Raw genomic sequence first — 21728 nt, forward strand, 5'->3', positions numbered from 1 at the left:
GAATCATATTTATACAGTGATTTAAGGTTTGCACAGTATTTGATGTTATGACATTTGGTTTCTACAACAGTTTTGTGGAATGGATACTATTCTCCCCATCTTACAAAGGAGGAAACAACCTGAGAGAGGAACAGTAAGTGGCTCATTTTCATCCAACTGGTCAGTTGTGGGAAGATTCGCAAGCCTCTCATTGGAGGATTAGGGCTACTTCTGCTAGGGAATGGTCAGCTCATATGAGCTGAGATTTGAATGAAAGTCAGAGTCTTCTATCTTGTAAAAAAGTGAAATGCTTCATTGCTACAATGACCACAGTTATTAGACAATTAAATCTAGGACTATTGGGGAATTTAGAGATTATTAACACCCCTCTCCCCCACCATTTTTTAATGATCAGGGAATTGAGGCTTAGAGAGGGGAACAGATTTGTTCAAGGACATACAACTGGAAGATAGGAGAGTTCAGGTTGAAACTTTAGTGCTTCAGATCCACCACTCTTTCCAACTTCCCACGCTACATGGAGTCTTCTCCTTAAAGTCTTCTCCTTGGTGACCATGAAGTAGTCACACCTTCTCTAAAATTTGGATGTCTCCTCCCCACCTCCCCCCCACCCCCAAGTTAGTCATTTTGGTCTATTGTTCTAACCTAGTGGACAGTAATAAAGTAAGATTCAAACAATATGGTCGAAGTAACCATTTGTGACTTAGTTGGTCATTAAATAAAGAGAATGAATTCACTGAACACAAACACAAATATAACGTCTTGGCATTAGATCAAGTTTCATGTACTAATTCTATGCAGCATCACTCAACAACCACCACAGCAAAACAAAAATAATAACAATAAAGAACTTAATAAACTTTTCTGGATTCAGAAAATTAATAGAGAAATTCAGTCAAACAAATATATATATATATGTATATATATATACATACATATATATACATATATATATATATATATATATATATATATATATATATATATATATATATATTAGCTTTTGCAAGGCAATGGGGGTAAGTGGCTTGCCCAAGGCCACACAGCTAGGTAAATATTATGTGTCTGAGGGTGGATTTGAACTCAGGTACTCCTGACTCCAGGGTTGGTGCTCTATCTACTGTGCCACCTAGCTGCCCCTCAAACAAATATTTCTTCCAGTATTTCATTTATTCATGATTATCTTAAGATTAGAATTTGTGATTTCTTTCAAAAATTAGTTCAAGCAGCATGTCGTACATGAGGTCTTTCCTGGTCTTCCTCAGGCTACTGGTACCCCAACCCTCTCCACATTTCTTTTTACTGATTTGTATCTATTTTTGAATAAATTTATATAAGTGTATGTTGTGTCCTTTATCACTGTTAACTCTTTCCTTTGTCCCTTACATCTCCTAGCATATTGTAGGCATCTAAAACTGCTTTTTGCCAAATTGATCACAGATCTCAGTTTTGGTGATAGTGAGCTTCTTAGATCTCCTGTGACCAAGAAGTACAATACAGTAATAGTTGATAGAGAGCTAGAAGAAAGGGGTTCAAGTGCTGTATTATCTCTAACCAGATAAGGCAGAATAAGTGCTAATTCTTAACCTCTTAGTAGGCCAGGGGAAATTTCGGAAAAGAAATTACGTTCAGAGGCAGTGTGATATAGGGGGAAATCAATACATTTCTTCATGAGGAAATGAAGGGATTGGATTCAATGTTCTGCTTTAGATCTGTGATTGGCAGGGGTGTGTAGGAACATTGGGAATTCTCATAATCTCATACCTTTAAAGCTGGAAGGGATGCCTAAGCCCAATCCCCTTGTTTACTAGATGAAAGTGAGGACCAGTTCCTTGAAGTTACCTGATCAAGGTGGCATGGATAATAAGTGGCAGAGGTAAGATGTCAACACAGGGTAAGCTTTGTGAAGGGAGGTTTTAGCTTTGCCTTTCTTGGTATCCTCATTGTACCTGGTACATAGTAGGTGCCTAATAAATATCTCCTGCCTTACGTTGACCCCATATGTGATGTGAAACACAATGCTCTTTCAATTATACCAGGCTACCACATCAATAAGGGTAAAATTTAATTCAAGCCAATAGGAATTTTGTAAGTGTTTACTAGATACCAGGCTCTGTGGGATGCAAAAAAGAGGTGAAAGATAGCCCCTTGCCTCCAAGGAATTTACAATCAAACAGAATTATAGCTCTTGGTCACTACTTTGCCCTAAAAATCCTGAGTAGTATAATCACTACACTGCAACTCACTGTCTCAATTAAAAAATGTTTTATCATAGAAGTGCCAACCAGATCAATTCTATGATCTCTTGACTAAATCCAGAAGATACATTATTCAACACAATGATTTTTAGAAATTCCAGATTTGCTCTTTTTTTTAACTCAAATCACTGAATTTCAGTAGGCATTTGTTCTTTTCTGTTCAGTCTCCAAAATATTCAAGATAGGATTAGAGACTGAATCTTTGGTTTTATTAACATAGGATACATTCTCTGCTCATATCTTTATGTATTTTATTCATCTTATTTATATAAATTAGATAGCTGCTTGGAACAGTAAGGGGTTAAATGATTTGTCCAGGGTCACGCAATTAACATCTGTCAGATGTGGGACTTGAACTAGTGTCTTACTGCCAACCAGTTCAACTCTCTCTCTCCTTGATGCATCCTTAAATACTTCCCACATCATGGTTTCTACAAGTCAAACTTCTGTTGGTATAAATACCAACCTCCCCATATCCTAGTAGGTGATCTCATGAGTCAAAAGCCTTTCCTCTGTCGATGAGCCTCTCACTTACTAACGAGGTTAGAAACACTCAGCTGCTCATCTGCTGCCAGAATTGTGCTTGACATCTTTCCATCTATGTATCTTCTTTGTTTCTTTGTTTCTTTGTTTCTTTGTTTCTTTGTTTCTTTGTTTCTTTGTTTCTTTCTTTCTTTCTTTCTTTCTTTCTCTCTCTCTCTCTCTCCCTTCCTTCCTTCCTTCTTTCCTTCCTTCCTTCCTTCCTTCCTTCCTTCCTTCCTTCCTTCCTTCCTTCCTTCCTTCCTTCCTTCCTTCCTTCCTTTCCTTTCCTTTCCTTTCCTTTCCTTTCCTTTCCTTTCCTTTCCTTTCCTTTCCTTTCCTTTCCTTTCCTTCCTCCCTTCTTTCTTTTCTTTTCTCAGTTGAAATGGCCTTTGAAATTCCAGAGTTATTATATATGCCATGACATAAAATATTGGGATAAATATTATGGGAACTCTTTATGTTTTAGTAATGCTTTATGCTTTCAAGAACAATACCAAAGTTATCATTCAAGGGACTTCTGAATTAAATTGAAGATAAGCTAGTCACCTGGTAAGAGGGAGGCCAATTGTTATTCCTGTGATATTTAGAGAAAATATAAAATGCCACTGGCATTTGGGGTAGATTTGCTTTGATGAACTCATGGGGAAGAGTTAGCTGAGACCCAAATTAAGGGCATTGTTGAAGGGTATATATCTCCATATCCTTAAAATCCCAGATTTACATGAGGATCTGAGAATCTCACCCCTTATTTTCTTTCGCCATATATTAACCCTGTGAAATGGGCAGAAGAGATTGTATTATATCCTTTAAAAAAGAGCAGGAAACCAAGTCACGGAAAAGTTGAGACTTTCACAGAGTGACATTGGACCAACTCCAAAACCCTACCTTCTATTGCTACACTGAAGTACTGTTCCCTTGTCTCTTTTGGGAACATCTCCATGTTTTATAGTAGGCATACGTGTGTGTTTTTGCACATGCATTCAGAAAACTTACCTTATCAAAGAGATTCTGATTTTCCCAGTCTAGCCCAAGGCAGCAAAATAAGGAGGGGGGCTTTTGCAGAAGAGGCTTTCAGCACCTGGAGAAAAAACAACCACAAAGACATCACCTTTGGCTTCCTGCTGCACTAATTAGAGTGAATTCATGGATACTGAGTTTGACATAAGGGAATAGAGATTCAGGCCACCAGCCACTCACTAGGCAACTTAGCAATAAAAATAACAAAATATTTCTCTCTCTCCCTTCCTTCCTTCCTTCCTTCCTTCCTTCCTTCCTTCCTTCCTTCCCTCCCTCCCTCCCTCCCTCCCTCCTTCCTTCCTTCCTTCCTTCCTTCCTTCCTTCCTTCTCTCCTTCCCTCTGTTTCTGTCTGTCTGTCTCTGTTTATCTCTCTTTATTTCCACTGGCTGAGATGAATCACATTCCACAACCCTGGTAATAGAGACATTGCCATGCGGATGTCTATTTGAGATGCGTTCTTTCCCATAGTTTATCCCTCAAATCATGAAATTGAATCTGCACAGGGACTGAACAACCCATCCTTATGGATGGTCTCATGGTCAAGCAACTTTGGTGAAAATGTCATATTCACTGGTGTTTAATGGTGGAAGATGAAGATCCAAAGAAGGCCACTAGATTGGCCGAGGTTCAATGAGGGTTTGAATCGTTCACCTATAGAATTGTATTATTTTGGGATCTCACTCAATGCGTCTTTCCTCTATTCTACTCTTTAATTCTAGGGAAAAAAGTCTGTGTCTGAGATAACCACAAATGCTACTACCCTCGGCTCTCATTTCAGCAAAAGAAATTGCATATAAGTATGGATTTGTTTGTATTAATACATGTATGCACAGACATATGTATTTGCAGAACTTTTACTTGTTTGACAGTATTCCTAATATATTTATTTCCTTCCTCTCTTCCTTCTTCTATTCTTCCTTTCTCCCTCTCCTTTTCTTTGCTTCCTTCTTCCTCCCTTCTTTCCTTCCCTCCTTTCTCCCTTCCTCCCTCTCTTCCTTCCTTCCTTTCTTTCCATCCTCCCCTCTTGCCTTCATTCCTGCCTTCCTCCCTTCTTTCCTTTCATCCTCCCTTTCTCCCTTTTTCTTCCTTCCATTATTCTTTATTTTTATTTTCTAATGTTTTGCCAATCTCTTTTGTTCTGACATATACTGTAATTTCTATATATGTATAACTCTTTTGTACACAAACACCTTCCCAAATCCACTTAGAATGAGTGTTTTCATCACTCTTGGAGCTGTCTATGATTTTTAGTTCCTCATGTTTCTCATCAGAGACTTTCATAATATACATGTGAATTAAAATGATAAATATGCAGTATCAGTGTGCATGTGTTATTGTATGTCTGTGTATATTTATCATACTCAAATTCACCAAAGAATTTGTGATCTCAATGATGGGAATATTCCCTCAATGGAGCACATCACGACTTACCCAGACCTTACTATCATATAGGACTCTTCTTCATGTTCTCTCAGGAAATCCCAAAGGGGGTACACCCAAAATTCAGGGAGTTTCTTAGCTTTCCACTGATATTACAACACTCATCTCTTATCATTATGTGATCAGTTTCTCTTCTCTTGTGCATATTTTATTAAAATACTTCTCTGTTCATGAATTCTGAAATTCTTTTATCTGACACAATCTTCTATCAGTTCACCTTTCCCTCAACTTTAGACATCTGAACCCTGCTCACGGACCTCACCAAAACCTTCAAACATTTGTCTCCTCAGGTCTCTACCAAGTCCTCACACTTGACTGGTTACTCTCTTCTCTCTTTCCTACTTTGACCTCTTACTAAACCAGTTCAACTCCACAGTGTCTACTTCTCTTAAATCACTTGTCCCCATCTTTTTTTTTTTAATTTGTTTTATTTTTCAGTTTAAGGAATAAAACAAACATTTCCATGACAGAATACATAAAACTGAAAACTTATTATCTACAATTTGCTGAAAACCTTTTAAATATATAATAAAGTTATAATGTAAATTTCTTTTTTCTTTTTTCCTTTTTTTTCTTCCCTCCCTAAGAGATGGTTACCATTACACAGACATATGTAAATTTATGCTATATAATCATTTGTCAGTTCTTTTTTTATCTATGTTTTTTAAAAAAAAATATTTAAGGCAATGAGGTTAAGTGACTTGCCCAAGGTCACACAGCTAGGTAATTATTAAGTATCTGAGGTCAGATTTAAACTCAGGTCTTCCTGATTCCAGGGCAGGTGCTTTATTCACTGGACCACCTGGCTGCCCCCATTTATTGCTGTTACTGTATAAAATATTTTCTTGGTTCTCTCATTTCACTTGCCACCCTTTAAGGAAATCTTTCAATGCCTTTCTAAGATCACTGAGCTCATCATTTAATTTTTTCTTTATTCATGTAAAGCAAAGGGGTTAGTCACAAGTGTCTGAGGCCAGACTGAACTCAGGTTCTCCTGACTCCAGATCTGGTGCTCTATCAACTGTACCACCTAGCTGCACCCCTAGAGCTCATCAGTATTTTTTCCCAACTCTACACCACAACTTGTTCAATCATTCCCTAACTGATGGTTGTACCCAAGTTGTATAACCAATGTTGTTCTGCCAAATCTCAATCTTAGATGACCCTCATTATTCTCTGCCTTGCCTCCTACTCATATGTTGGTGAATGAAACTGGAGGAAAAATCACAAAATCATGCTAAGTCCACTGCAAATTTATGATAAATAATTTCAGCTAGTCCCTCATGAAGCAAGGCAAGCCTTTTATACTTTATTGATAAACCATTGTTCATTCACCACTGATTTTTCTAAACCTCAGCCTTTCTCAATCCTTCCATAGCTTATCCTTTCTGTTGATAACCTTCCCTCATATTTCATTGTAAAATGAGCTCATTGACTAGGGACTTCCCTTTTTTATTCTCTCTGTCTCATATCATCCAGATATCTTCTGTCACTATTTCCATTACCATGTTTCACATAAAGAAGAAGTCTTCCTCCTTGCTAAGGGAAACCTTTCTACAAGCACAAATATCCAATTCTACCTCATCTTTCTCATTTGATTGACCTGGTAAGATAGGAACCCAGGTCTTTCTGATTCCAAATACAAAATTATTTCTGTTATATATACCTCAAACATAGCACACATATGCAGACATCCCTAGATACCTAATCACAAACACATACATATAGATATACACTCAAATCCAAACATTAATATGCAATATGTCTATATAACAATAAAAATAGTATATTACAATTAAAATTATGTTTGGAGATTTTAGAATATCATTATCAATGAGAATTAAGAAAAAATGATAGTTGAATAGTATTCCCTTTATCCAGGAATATTTGTATATATCCAGGACCTTAAATACTCAGAAGAAAAATTCTCCAAGGAGTTGCAAAAAGATCAGCTACTGAAGTCATCTATTATGTGCTCATATTTTGATACACATTGCCCTTATCTTACCAATCTATAGTACATTATAAATAAGCAGGTTTTTCTTCTTATTAATGAGAACCGAGAAAGAATATTGTTTGTTCAGCACTTGACTTTGCTCTCACACAAACTCTGAGATAGACACCTGGTAGTTTACATTTTCCAAATCAACTTCCTATTTTTAAGATGATTATTTTCTTCATTGCCATCTAGTAATAGGACTTCAGCTAAATAATATTTATCCACTGTGCCACCTAGCTGCCCCCATTTATCAGTCCTTAATATTGCTGCTACTGTATAAAATATACTCTTGGTTCTCTCATTTCACTTTTCACCCTTTTGAGCAAGTCTTTCAATGCCTTTTTAACTCTTTCCTTCACCCTCTAGTATTAAATGTAGTTTGGGAGAATGCAAGGGCAAGTATTATGAAACATCAAAAAAAGAAAACAATCATTGCAATTAATTGATTTACTCTTTGGAATAATAATTATTAGAGCTAGACAGAACATTAGAGAACTTGAAGTCATACCTGCTCATTTTACAGCAAAGGAAACTGAAGTACAAGAAGAATATGCAATTTATTTAAAGTCAAGGCAAGAAATGATTGGCAGTTGCAGTCTGGAAAACAAATAAAAGCCCTCTGTTTTTCCAGATCTAGTGTTTTTTAACACATCATCTCTATTCCCAAAGCAACCCTTCCCTTTCTTCTCCCTCCATCATTTCTCACTTTTGGCATTTTCCTAACCCCCTGCCCCCACCCCAAAATATAAGACAAACTCTCTCTCTCTCTCTCTCTCTCTCTCTCTCTCTCTCTCTCTCTCTCTCTCTCTCTCTCTCTCTGTATATATATATATATATGTATATATATATACATATATATATATATATATATATATATATATATGACCTTCTACACTTGCTTCTAGGGTTCAAATTTCCAATTTTCCATCTACTTGGGGATACGCTTATTCTGTTATCAGAGATAGCAGAACAATCATCTTCCATAAACTTTCATGATGTACAATGCTGATAGATTTAGAAGTCCCACCCACCCAGTTGGCAAGAACCTGGGTATGTACTTGAGCTAATTCTAGGAAGCAGCTTCCCATTTGGCCATCATAGACTTCCTCCTCCTACCCTGAACTAAAGAGAATCATGATTAAGTTCTCTTATTACAAGTCAGGATATTTCCTTTCCTTTCTCATTCCCATCCCACTTGTAAAGTAAAAGCTATTGCCCTGGTTTAGAGTTTATGATGCCCTAATTGAAGAAGTGTCAGGTGATGCCCCAATTCTTCCGGAGTGAGTATTACTCTAGTGTCTGCCTTACTCCCCCTTGTCATCCCCCTTCATGCTTCCTTTTACTTCTAATTACATCATATCATGTTTCTTTAAATATAAAGTATAAAAGAACATATCATCTTTGGCATTGACTAATTCTTCTCAAGTGGCTTATATTCTGTCTGGTCAGCAACAAATAATGCAAAACCAGAACTAGGACTGATTCTTAGTTTAAAAAACAGTTTCTGGCCCTTCATATTCTCTTGCAACCTGATTTAGGAATTTAAATTCAAGATCCTCATTTTCTTTTTCAATCTAATTTTCTACTACATTATTAGATGAATCTGCCTCCTTAACAACCTTCTCTAACAACTAACTGGAACATGGAACATTGCTTTTAGATAAGAACCTAGGATTTGGTTGGAATGGTTTTTACACATAATGGAGTCCAATACCCCTCATTTTAGGAATTAGGAAACCCAGGTTCAGAAAAGTTGAGGGACTTGTACAATGACATTTTGGTAACAAATAATGCAAAAATGTTCGGCTTCAGATCATTTGAATTAGGAAAGGGCAGCAGCACAATTTAGTGGAATATACTTTGGTTTTACAGTCAAAGGACTTGGGTTTGAATCTAGATTCTGTTAGTTACCTAGATTCAGAGAAGTTACCTGCCATTTTCTGGTCCTGAGTTCTTCACATATAAAATGAGAAGATTGTGATAGATGACCTCTGGATTAAAATCTATGATTGCTTTTGTTCCAAATTCATTTTTTCAATTATGCCACTACTGCCTTGTCTCTTAGAAATTCATATGGACTATAAACTTTGCAATAATGGAGCCCAATATCTCTTATTTTAGGGATTAGGAAGCACAGATTCAGAGAAATTGAGGGACTTGGAAATTTAGAGGAAAAAAGCTCTCAAAAATGAGAGAAATTTTGAATTTCTCCATAATTAATTTGATTCAATAATACCAAATATGTTATATTCATTATATTATATTTACCGATTTATCTGACATTCTTTATGGTTTTCAATGCATTACAGACATTATCTCATTTTATCCTCACAACAACCAAGGTATGTATTACTGTCTTCTTTAAAAAAATAAATAATGTAACTGTGGCTCAGAGACGTTGATTGACTTACTCAGGTTCTCAGCACTACTAAATAAATGACATCACATTTGAACTCAGGGTTTCATAATTCAGTCCAGTATTCCATCTAATGTGCCACCTAGCTTTTTCTTTTTTTTCTAAATTTCATTTATTTTTGAAAGGAAATGAGGTTAAGTGATTTGTCTAAGGTCACACAGCTAAGTAAGTAAAGTGTCTGAGTCTGGATATGAACTCAGGTTTTCCTGACTCCAAGGCCGGAACTGAGCCACCTAGCTGCCTCACATCTAGTTGTTTCTAATAAACTTCTTAATTTAAAAATATAATAATCCTTTGGATGACCTTTTAGCAACCAAATGATCTCAACCTCTTAAACATTTTGAGATCTCTCCAACTTTTGTCAAATCAGTGAGAGGAATGATTCATAGACAACTCGTCTGCTCCATTTCCAACTGTGAAATGCTAGAAGTTGAAGGAAGATACTTGTCCCTCTTACCCTCACAACCGGAGAGCTCTCCATCTTTATTTCCTGGCTTCCTTCAAGTGTCAACTAATATCCTATCTTCTAGAAGAATTCCTCTATCTCCCTTAATTGCAATGCCTTCCTTGTGAGATTATTTCCATTTTATCCTATTTATATCTTTTTTCTTATACCCAGTTGTTTCAATTTTGTCTCTCTTCTTCTGTTGAGTTCGTTGAGGACAGAGTCTGGCTCCTGCCTTTGCGTCTCTAGTGTATGGAATAATGACCAGCACAAGTTGGTCAGCTAGGCAGTGCCATTCTGCTTAGAATCTTGGGCCTGGAGTTGGGAAGACTCATCTTCCTGAGTTCAAATCTAGTCTCAGACATTTATTAAAAGCTGTGTGACTCCAGGCAAGTCACTTAAAACAGATTGTCTCAGTTTCTTCATTTGTAAAATAAAGTGAAAAAGGAAATGGCAAACCAATTTGGTGTTTTTTACCAAGAAAACCCCAAAGAGAGTTATAAAAGAATCAGACACGACTGAAAAAAATGACTCATCGAAAACAACAATTAGCACATTGTGGATGAGTAATATATTTTTGTTGACTGAATTATCCAAAATGTTAGTTGAGTTCCCTCTAGAAAATTTATAGTAAAAATATGGGTAAGAGTTAAACACTATGACAGCTTGGAATAACCATTGTTTCAGAGTACTCATATCAGGATCAGGATTCCATTGGAGTTTTGATAAAGTCATATTAGGTGAGTATGAAGACATTATCTTACATAATTCTTATATCTAGTTAGCCTATTTTACTAGGGTTACAAACTCCTCAAAATCCTGCCAACTTCCTCCTTTGAAAAAGAAAACTTAGTCAGATTAAGGAGAAAAAAATATAGAAAATGGGTTTGAATATTAAAAGTATTTTTTCCCCTTGATCTGAAGGTTCTGAGAATGTCCAGTTGGTATACGATGATAGAGAGAATGGTTATGCAATTCTCAAGCAAAAAATAGTCCCCAAATCAATATAACATGTTTTAAATTTACATTAACATTTAAATTAATGAGAAACTCAATGTGAATTATGAAGCATTGAATGTTCAGGACTAGATCGCTTCTTGCCAACTTGGAACTGATTCCACTGAATCACCTTCTCTATCTCATAAACAACTTCTAGTCTTTATGTGTTTTCAATGTTACTGAATTTTAGGTTGGCAAAAAGAACCATCTTGACTTCACTAGGCAATGAAATATTCCCCATCTATCAAGGGCATATAAAGTGCTGTATCACCTCTCCTCCTAAAAGGATGACTGCTATGGTGATTTGTAGAGAGAGTTCTTTTCCCTCTAGGACAGCCAGACTCAGACCTCTCTCCTGAAACTATTAAGATGAAACCAGTTGCTCTAAAGTGCCATTATATAATTCCATATGCACAACATAGGGGGTGGAGAAAACAGAGAGGTAAACTCCTCTCTAGATGAAGCTCTGAGTTGGAAGACAAAGAATTTAAATTTCAATGCACATCAGAATAAGAATCCCATCTCCATCATCTACAAAAATGGTCATCCAGCCTTCACTTAAAAACTTCTTGCATTCCCTAGGCATTTCCTATTCCTAGCACATTATCTGGCAATAAACAAAAAAGCAAAAAAAAAAATAACCCTCCAGAGTCATCCCAAGATACTTTTGTTGTTTTTGTAAATTAGTGTTATCCAACTCTTTGTGACCTCCATTTCATTCTACAGCTTATTTTACTGATGAAGAACTGAGGTAAACAGGGTAAAGGGACTTGCTCAGGTCACCCAGCTAGGATGTGTCTGAGGCATGTTTTTGAATTCAAGTTTGGTGCTCTATTCAGTGTACCACCTAGCTGTCCTTATGTCGCCGTGGGACATCTCCAATTATTACAAAGATTCTTCTTCCATGAGAGTAAATTTGCCTCTTTCAAATATCATTCTAAGTGCTCCATTCTACAGTCATCCAGACCAAGTTGAATTCCTTTTCCTTATAGTAGCTCTTAAAATATTAGAAAATTATCATGCTTGCATCCTTCAGGTCTAACATTCCCAGTTCCTTCAAATGTTTCTTGTGTGACATGACTTTCAGTTCTCTTACAATTTCTTTTGGGTATTATTCCAAGTCTGATCAACTCCAGGATAAAAAAATAAGTTAACAGAGGAATAGTGAAACTATTGCTTAAAATATCCAAAGAAAACTTGACTTTAGACAGTTTCCTTCTGTGGGCTCATGAATAGGTCATTTTACACATTAACATATCTATATGATATTGAAGCAATTCAATATATATAAAGTCCTCTTCGGTTCCTCATCTCAAATGACTAAATAACCAATAAGCATTGCCACTTCTACCTCCATAGCATCTTGTAATCTTTCTCTTTTCTGTCCAATCACACAACCTCTATCATTAGTCAAACTCCCATTACTTCTACTTTGTGACAGCTTCCTAAGTGGTCTCGTTGCTTCCAGTCTCTTCTCTTTCCAATTGATCCCCTACTCAACTGCCAAATAATATTTCTATAATACAGAATTGACCTCGGTCCTTCCTTACTCCAAAGTTTTCAATGACTTCTTACTGTCTGCCAGATGAAGCACCCCCCCTCCAAGTCTGGCACTTAATGCCTTTCAGAATCTGGCTCCCATCAACCATTTTTGTCTTATTTGGCATCTATTGACTCCATGAATTCTCTAATTTAGTTTACCTTCATGCCAGACGTTCCCAATAAATGGTATCCAGTAGGAAGGAGTGGATGTCCTAAAGAACTGGTTTCTAATGCTAGCTTCACTATTTACTAGCTTCTGACCACAGTCAAGAAGCAGAGGAGTCCCAGAAATGGGAGGCCTCTCTACTGCTTATATGAACCTTAATACAGAGTCCGTGGAATGGATGTGACTTGCTAGCTCAACGCCTTTCACTGCAAGGGTATCTTAGTGTGACTGGCAGATGGATATTATAGAATTTCAGAACTGGGGGAGCTAGATAGGATTGTCTAATATATAACAGAAGAGAAATCCCCACTGTAATACATCTGGCAAGTGGTCTTTTAAACTTACTTAAACATATCCATTGAAGGGAAACTCATTATCCTCCAAAGAATACCGCTCACTTTTTATATAATTCAAATTGTTAAGAAGTCTATTCATATAGAAACATTGGATCATAGATTTGAATTCAAAGGATTTCTTGGGAATTATGAGGTTCCTCCAATTTTTTATATTTTCTTTGTCTTCCTTATGGGCTTCATCTACTTGGGATGGGGATGGGATTCTAGCGTGATTATACATATTTTATTTATATCTGTTTTCCTTGATAGAATATAAGTTTCTTACTTTTTAGAGTTACGTTCCTCATACTTTGACTACATAATAGGCATTTCATGAATGTTCATTGATTGATATGGGATGCCTAAGAAGAATAGTATACCACTAATCTGTTATAAAAAGAATAAGAATGGTGGGTTGGGGTGAGGGAGATCTCATAGATAAAAGATTTGACCTCAAATTAGGGGAACCTATGTTTGAATTTCACTTCTGACACTAAGAGAGTGACCCTGGGCAAACAAAAAACATCCATGGGTCCTAAGAACCTAATTTTTTAATTGGAGGTGATATAATACCATTTTACCAGGAAAGATTGTAGCTAGGATTAATTAGAAAGTACTTTGTAACCCTTAATGGACCATATAAATGTGAATTGATTTGAGAGGTAGATGGAGGGGAGTATATAGAGTACATAATGATGTCAAGGAGAACTCATTTCAACTCCCCCTTTTCACAATAGCAATTAGCTGTGTGACTCTAGGCAAGTCTTCTGGCACTCTGAGCCTCACTTTCCCAATCTGAATTCTGAGGTTACTAAAATAGGAAAATTATAACTGTAATATCTACTGTTCTGCATTATTGTAAAACTTAAAAGAGATAATATAAGTAAAGCACTTGGCAAACTTTAAAGTGAGGTATATAATAAAAATAACAGTCACTATTATTGTCACTAAAAATCAGCTATCATAATTTGTGATGTAAAGAATATGCTTACATTCCCTTTTCTGCCATCTTTATTACATGACTGAAGTGAGGACAATGGTTTGTTTGATTTGAAACTGGCAGGGACTCTATAAATGATCTAGTCAAATCCTTCATTTTACAGTAGAAAGCTAGGATCCAGGGGTTAATTTACTTGTCCAAGGTCATATAAGTAATAGTAGCAAAGACGTTATTAGAACCTAGGTCCTCTTGACCTTCATTCAATGATCTCTCCACTAAACCTTCTCCACCTCCCCCACACCCCAAATATATATTCCAAGTCTCTGCCTTGACACAGGAGTGTTCTCAATGATCCATATCCATTATTCCAAATCCCTTGAATCATTATGACTCCCAGAAAAGTCATATGGTTAAGACCCATTTCCATTAAGGATAGGTATTACCAATGCCATGTTATCATTCTTGATGATCAAAAAACAGAATACAAAGCCCCATCTTCATCAGTAGCTTGGAACTCAGGGCACCTGTGATTTTCCTTGTAGAACTAGGAAATATTTATTCTTGTTTGGGCAGTTTTTTCCTGGAGAAAAAGGAGAAGGGAATCACAGGAGCTATGCATATGTCCTTGAATGGAGAAAAAAAAATAAAGGCATCCATTCTGAGGGATTCTTTGAAACTTGGTTGCTATGGACTACTTTAACTTGTGTCTTTAAAGTCATTGATAGAAAGTGATTATTTCAGCTCCAACATTAATTAAGGAACACCTTTCATTCTACTTTCACATTCATCCATTCCCCCCAAACCTCAATCTTTTCCTCCCATAAATATATATATGCATATGCATTTGTTTATGTCCATAGATGTGTATGAAGTATGTATGTATGTGTGTGTGTATGTGTGTGTGTGTGTGTGTGTGTGTATGTGTGAAACATCACTTCTCTAATTAGAATAATAACTAAGAACACTGTCCTGGCTATTATCTTAGACCATTTTGTCAGTTCTTTTCTGAAAGACAAGCATTTACATTTTTAAATTCTTAAGTCTAAAATACGCTTATGACAAATACAATTTATCTGTTCCAAACTACATATTTCCAATTATGGAAAGGGTGGAGTGGGTTTATTTTTAAAAGCAGGAATGATGTCTTAAATTCATTAAGAAAAAGAAGAATTTTGAATGAAGTTTATTAATGTTACCATTTTCCCTCTCTAATCTAAGATCGACTCAGTTGCCAAATTTATATTTAATAGTAATTGTTTTCCCAAACACACAGATAGTTTTCAACATTCATTTTTGTAAGATTATGAGTTTCATTTTTCCCCCTCCCTCCCATACCCTTCCCCAAGACAGCAACCAATCTGATATAGACTATATATATATATATATACATATATATATATATATATATATATATATATTCACAATTTAAAATGAACTTCTGACTTCAAACCTAGCACTTTGTTTATCTGCTAAGTCATAAGACAGACTGGTCTTGAATAGATGGAAAGAATTCCCATGATTAGAAAATCATAGACCCTTCACATATTTAGGTCTAGTCCTCACAATGTTTGACATAAGAACTATTAAATAATTATTATTTTTTTCTTATAATAAGGAAAAGTTCCTTCTCGAGGAGGTGGGATGAGAAATCACTGTGATGTAAAGAAAAAAGCTTCAACAAGATTTATTTTAAAATAATTTAAATAAAGAATTAGTGAGCTAATTCTAGAAACCTCCCAAAGTTCTCTGAATGCAGTTACTATATAAACATGATGAATCAGTATTATATGAAAAAATGATTTTTAAAAATAACAAGGGAATGAATAGATACCAAGGCAAGGGATACTTTTAAGGGTCTTTATCCTTTCTGTGATACAGCATAGTGGTTCTTCACAATGTTCAAACTCTGACTGGTCCTTGGCAGACTCTATCAACCCTTATAAGTTCCATGATCAGGTTCCAGGTTTATAATAGGACCTTCTCTCAAACTGAATCTCTAAAGTAATATATAGTGTTGACTATCACAGTAAATCTTGGTGGATAATCATTGAAAAATAACAGTGAAGTGGTGACTACAACCTGAGGATTCTCAATGAAGTCAAAAGAACTGATTATCTGAAAAAAGCAGCCTCAATAGATCAAAGAATTATAAAAATTTTAGGGATGAATTTTAGGGTTCATCCGGTCCAATTCCCTTCATTTTATAATTGAGAAAACTGAGGACCAAGGAAGTAAACAGTCTTTTCAAGTTTACAAAGTTTTGAAGTAGTGAAGGTAGGATTTGAATCTAGTTCTTCTGACACCAGTTCCAAGAATCTTTTTAAATTATCTATATAAATTTCTTCTCTTATCCTCTGATGAGAGGATCATAGGATTAAGGACTGGAAAGGTCTTTGAAGATTGTAAGTTAAATCTTTGAAAGAGGAGTTTATAGAATACTACCAAAATGTTAGGGGATAATTTATGGCTTGTTTAATTTCTAAAATTTTAAAACTCCAGGAAAGAGATGATAATTTAAATCTCACTCAAATTATTTAAGAATGCATAAGAAATGAGAGGGAAACTGAATTTGGAAAGGTGGAGTGGGAACAAACTTTCTGAATTAAACATTGTTTCTTGGAATTTAGTTTTATTAGCATTTTAAAAGATTTTTATAAGCCAATCTCCATATTGCAATAGGAACCTTACAAGTACCACTTCCAGAAATATACGTATGTTGGTCTGTTGGAAGGAAAATATTTTCTTTTTGGGTGAGCTGAGCAACAATTATATGCAAAGGAAACTCTGAGTGGGAAAAGGCTATTCCTTCTAAGTGAAACAGTCTCCACTTCTCACATTCTAAGTATACTCTCTTTTAAGATGACAATTCAATGATCAGCTGAGTTTACTGTTAATGTTGAGATTTAATTAAAATTTGATTCATTGGTATGGAGTAGCCTCACCACCATGACATCGGATCTCCCAATACATGCCCCTTTTGAATTAATCAAGAAATCCATTAACAAATAAGAGCCATTATATGGTAAATAAGGGTCTTGTTACTGGGGCTACAGAGATAAAAAAGATGACTCAAGGTACATATGTGCTCTTTAGGGAGAAATATGTACATACTTAAATGGGTACAATTCAACAAAATCAATGGAAATTTTTTGGAGGAGTATTAGCAGCTGGAGTCTGAGGAAATTCTTCATTTAGATACAAAGCTGCTTCTTTTCTTTTCGGTTTTGCAAGGCAGTGGAGTTATGTGACTTGCCCAAGGTCACACAGGTAGGTAATTATTAAGTGTCTGAGGCCGGATTTGAATTCTGGTTCTCCTGACTCCAGGGTCACCTAGCTGACCCCCTGGATACAAAGTTTCTTAATCTCTCTTTTTTTTCATGAGACCCTTTGGAACTCTGATAAATCTTATTGACCACTTCTCTGAATAATGTCTTGAAAATATAAAATGCAATACATAGGGTTGCAACAAGAGCCGATTATATTATCAAAATATTTATTAAAAGTTCCCAGAACCATGGTTAAACACTAGTGAAGATGAATTGAATTGAGAATTGAATTTTAATTTTAAAGGAAAAAAATATTGTGGAAAGCAGAGGTAAGGATGGGAGTGCATTCCAGGTAAAGGAGATAGTGAGAGAAAGAGAGAGAGAGAGAGAGGGAGAGAGAGAGGGAGAGGGAGAGGGAGACAGAGAGGATGTAGAAGAAGAAGAAAAAGAAGAGGGAAACAAGAAGGTTGTCATTCATTTCTCTAAAATCATATAACTTTTAAATGCCAGAAAATTTTAACATTTATTTCTTCTATTCATATAAAGTATATTTTTTGTGCTATACTATGCTATCATTCAACTTGTACTTTGACTTCCTACAGTACATTCTAAGAGTCCAGGGGAAACTAACTTTAAGTCATTACTTAAAGTTGTTCATGGTACTCCTGGGGGGTAGAGGGGAGACATTCTATGGTGTAAAGTGATAAAGGAAAAAATACAAAATCATAAAGGATCACATCCTCTCTTCTGGATTGAAGGATTTCGTGTACTATAACCATAGGGAAATTAGTTGAACAATTGCAGAATATAACAATGCTTATAAGGAACTTTTATAATATTAATTTTCAACTTAAGCATATTAATAACCTTATTGAAATCTTCATTAGCATTTTCTAGTAGGCACTGTTATGAAAGTAATGTAAGAATTTTCTGAACAATATGATAAGGTTACAGAAATCAAAGCCATGCGTAGGGACACAATGTATATGGAGCTTATAAAAGGACCTCCCTGTAATGTAACCAACATTTGAGAAGCAGGTAATTCAACAAAATATTTCAGTAAACAGAAATTAGGTAACTACTATGTGAAGGACCTGTGATAGGAAAAGACAAACAATATTAAATAAAAAACTAAACTGTCCTTGTCCTCAAGGAGCCTACATTCTACTGGAAAATTATTATTTCATAAGTTTAATATCGACAGACAATCTCAGTTTATGGTGGGATCACACATATTTATTCATTTATGCCACAGGCTAGATGAATACAGTGTCATGAGTTGGGATCATTTACTTCCAGTAAAAGATGGAAGAAGAATGGTTAGATAACAATTAATATGAAAAAACATCTGGTGCCTTTAATAATAAATTCCATCTTAGCTGTGGTTCTACAGTATGATATGTGAGTTAAAGTGACAACATGATCTCGGGGAATATATAAAATCACAGAATTTAAGAGTTGAATGGAACCTCAATGTCCATGTGGTTCAACTTATACATGGAAGGAACTACTGATTATATCTCTGTCTCATATATATCTCTGCATTTGTTTCCAAAAAAAGAATTTTAATATATTCTATTAAATAGAATACATTAATTCTAATTAATAAAATAAAAATTAATTCTATTTCCTGGGGTGGCTAGGTGGTGCAGTGGATAGAGCACCAGCCCTGGAGTCAGGAGTATCTGAGTTCAAATCTGACCTCAGACACTTAATAATTACCTAGCTGTGTGGCCTTGGGCAAGTCACTTAACCCCATTTGCCTTGCCTAAAACAAAAAAAGCTTTCCTAACATTTCTGCAAACTCTATATTGTGAATTTCCTTCATTTACTAGTTTAGTAGTGTTGTCAAAAATTAAATTAGATTAGTGTGGCATGTTCTTTTAATGAAAACATGCTTACCGCTTTTCATTAGTCTGATTTCCAGTGACCTTTTTTGCCTTCCTTTGTACTCCCATCATAGTGTCTGGCACTGGCAATTGCTTAATAAATGTTTGTTGACTGTTACTAAAAACAGTGTCCAAAAGAGAGTGGTGACAAAGTCTTAGCTTCATTACTGATATGAATTATTTTTTTTCATCTCTGTTTCATATTTTAGAAAAGACATTGACAAATAGAATTAAGTCAGGAGAAGGAGGATCAAAAGGTAAGGCACTGAAGATTAGACATATGAGGGTCAATAGGAATGAGCTTGTGATGTTTTTTCATAAATAAAAGACGAGACTTAGAGAAATCATGACTGTGATCATCAAGTTTTAAAATTCTTTCACGTCAAAGAAGCATTGGAGTTTCTTCTTTTTTTTCTCTAGAATGAAATGGAAATAGAATTTGCAGAAAAACATTTGGACTTGGTTTAAGGATGCTTTCCTCACAACTGGAGATATCCAAATCAGGTTCCTACCATGGAGGTTTTGGTTCACCCACTTGATAGGGATAATCAAGAGGGGATTCTTGCTCAGATATTATTTTGATTAAATTACTACCAAGTTTTCTTTCACCTCTGAGATATTGAGACTTATAAAGTACTAATCAAGACACAAGCATCAACAGAGAATTCATTTAAGAAATGGAGAGCTAAATTTTGAAGAAACATCAATAAGGAAGCAATATGGTCAATGGTCTTAGTTTCCTGATTTTCCATCTTTTCCCTGACAGCTCAGGAAGATGGGGGATCTGTGACTGAAGCTATATGGGAGTGATCCTATTAAATATCTGGGTAAAATAATATCCCTGTAATTGAAGAATGGTTGACAGCAGCAATAATATCTTGCAGAATCAGCTGGATTTTATGAGGTGTCTTAAAATTGTCTAAAAGTTTTACTGATGTTCTTTCATCAGTGTCCTGGACCATTGCCAGCATGGATAATTACATCATGCCTGCTGAAATCCCCCTGCAATTTCAAGGGAAAGCACTACTTCTATTTCTTCTTTTAAAAACAGTTTGGCCCCCTTTTCCGGCCAACAATAGATATTTCATTTAAACCTTCAAGTGGCTGTATTTTATAGGCACATAATGCACAGAATTTACACCCTCATCATACTGTACTGCAACAAGAGTTGTGACTCTCCAATTACAGATGCTAAACTTTTGATAACAGAGTGAAATGTTTAATCAACGACTTTCATCCTTGAAAATATTTTTACATATCCAGAAGGTTTAATTCTTTTTCAAAAAAAATTCTTATGAATGTTATATAAAGGATGGATGTGGCAAATTTTCTAAATGCAGATATTTGGAGGAAAACAGAATATTAACCCTTTGAACATGCGAGCAACAATTTATGAAGAATCTGCATATTTAGAAACATTGGGGCAAATGGATAATTTGTTCACTATTCACTTGGGTGTTTTCCATAAAATTCATGTATAAAGATGATTTGGGATCTTTCAAGAATGTGGTGTAATATTATATTGTATTCCTTTATTACACCGTGGTGTCAGAAGACAAGGGAAATAAGCAGATCATAGTTTATCTCTACTAAGGTATGAAAGATCTTATTTATACTCAGAAGGTATGATTGTCAAATATAACTGGTCCACATTATAACTAACTTATTTATCCACAATATAACTAGATCTTTGCTTTAATGGGGTTTTATTGCATGTTTTATAACTTCTCATTCTCCTCTATCATCCCCTGCTTAGTTTTAACCCTTTCTTTTCTTTCTCTCAGGCATAATGTCACTGTCTTTGAGATGCAATGAAATATTTGCAGACTATTTGGAACATAGTTGGTACCTAGTAAATATTTAGTCTCTACTTTTCCTTGTGTTCCCTCTGTGAAATCGTATCTCCTTTATAAACTACACAATTTACTTAATTATTTGTTAGCGTGTCTTTTCTTAGTAAACAAACACTTCGAGACTTGAGATTGACTTTTTCTTCCTTTATTTTTTGTCTTTGAAGCAGCTAGGTGGCTACCACTAGTTAAAGTTTTCAACCTGGATTTGGGAAGACCTGAGTTCAAATTTGTTCTTGAATTCTTAGTTGCATGACTCCAGGCAAGTCACTTACAGGACCCTGAGGTAAGTGTAGTTTTCTCATCTGTAAAATGGGGCTAATAATAGTACCTATGATTCATTCCAGATACCAGGGATGGTATTAGCAGATGATTGGTATGAGCAGGAGATGGCTGGGCAAAAATAAATATTGACAGACAGACAGAAAGTAGATACATACATAGTTAAATGCATGCATACAAGATAGAAAGGAAAGAAGGAAGGAAGGAAGGAAGGAAGGAAGGAAGGAAGGAAGGAAGGAAGGAAGGAAGGAAGGAAGGAAGGAAGGAAGAAAAATTGCAGAGTAGACTGAATTGACCAAAATAGGAATCATTTCAAAAGGAATGAATATCATGATTTCTGGTCACATTCCTATGAGGGAGAGATA

The 21728-nt window shown here is 35.5% G+C and overlaps 1 long non-coding RNA gene across 1 annotated transcript in view; it reads right to left on the reverse strand.

Moving 5' to 3' along the window:
* Nucleotides 1-3771: 3771 nt before the first annotated feature.
* LOC141516546 (uncharacterized) overlaps nucleotides 3772-21728 on the reverse strand; it is a 473791-nt gene continuing 455834 nt past the window's right edge. The window contains exon 3 of the long non-coding RNA XR_012476732.1: nucleotides 3772-3855. This is a non-coding gene — a long non-coding RNA (uncharacterized LOC141516546). The remainder of the gene's footprint in view (nucleotides 3856-21728) is intronic.

This window comes from Macrotis lagotis, chromosome 3 (assembly GCF_037893015.1).
Source record: "Macrotis lagotis isolate mMagLag1 chromosome 3, bilby.v1.9.chrom.fasta, whole genome shotgun sequence".
NCBI classification, from domain to species: Eukaryota; Metazoa; Chordata; class Mammalia; order Peramelemorphia; family Peramelidae; genus Macrotis; species Macrotis lagotis.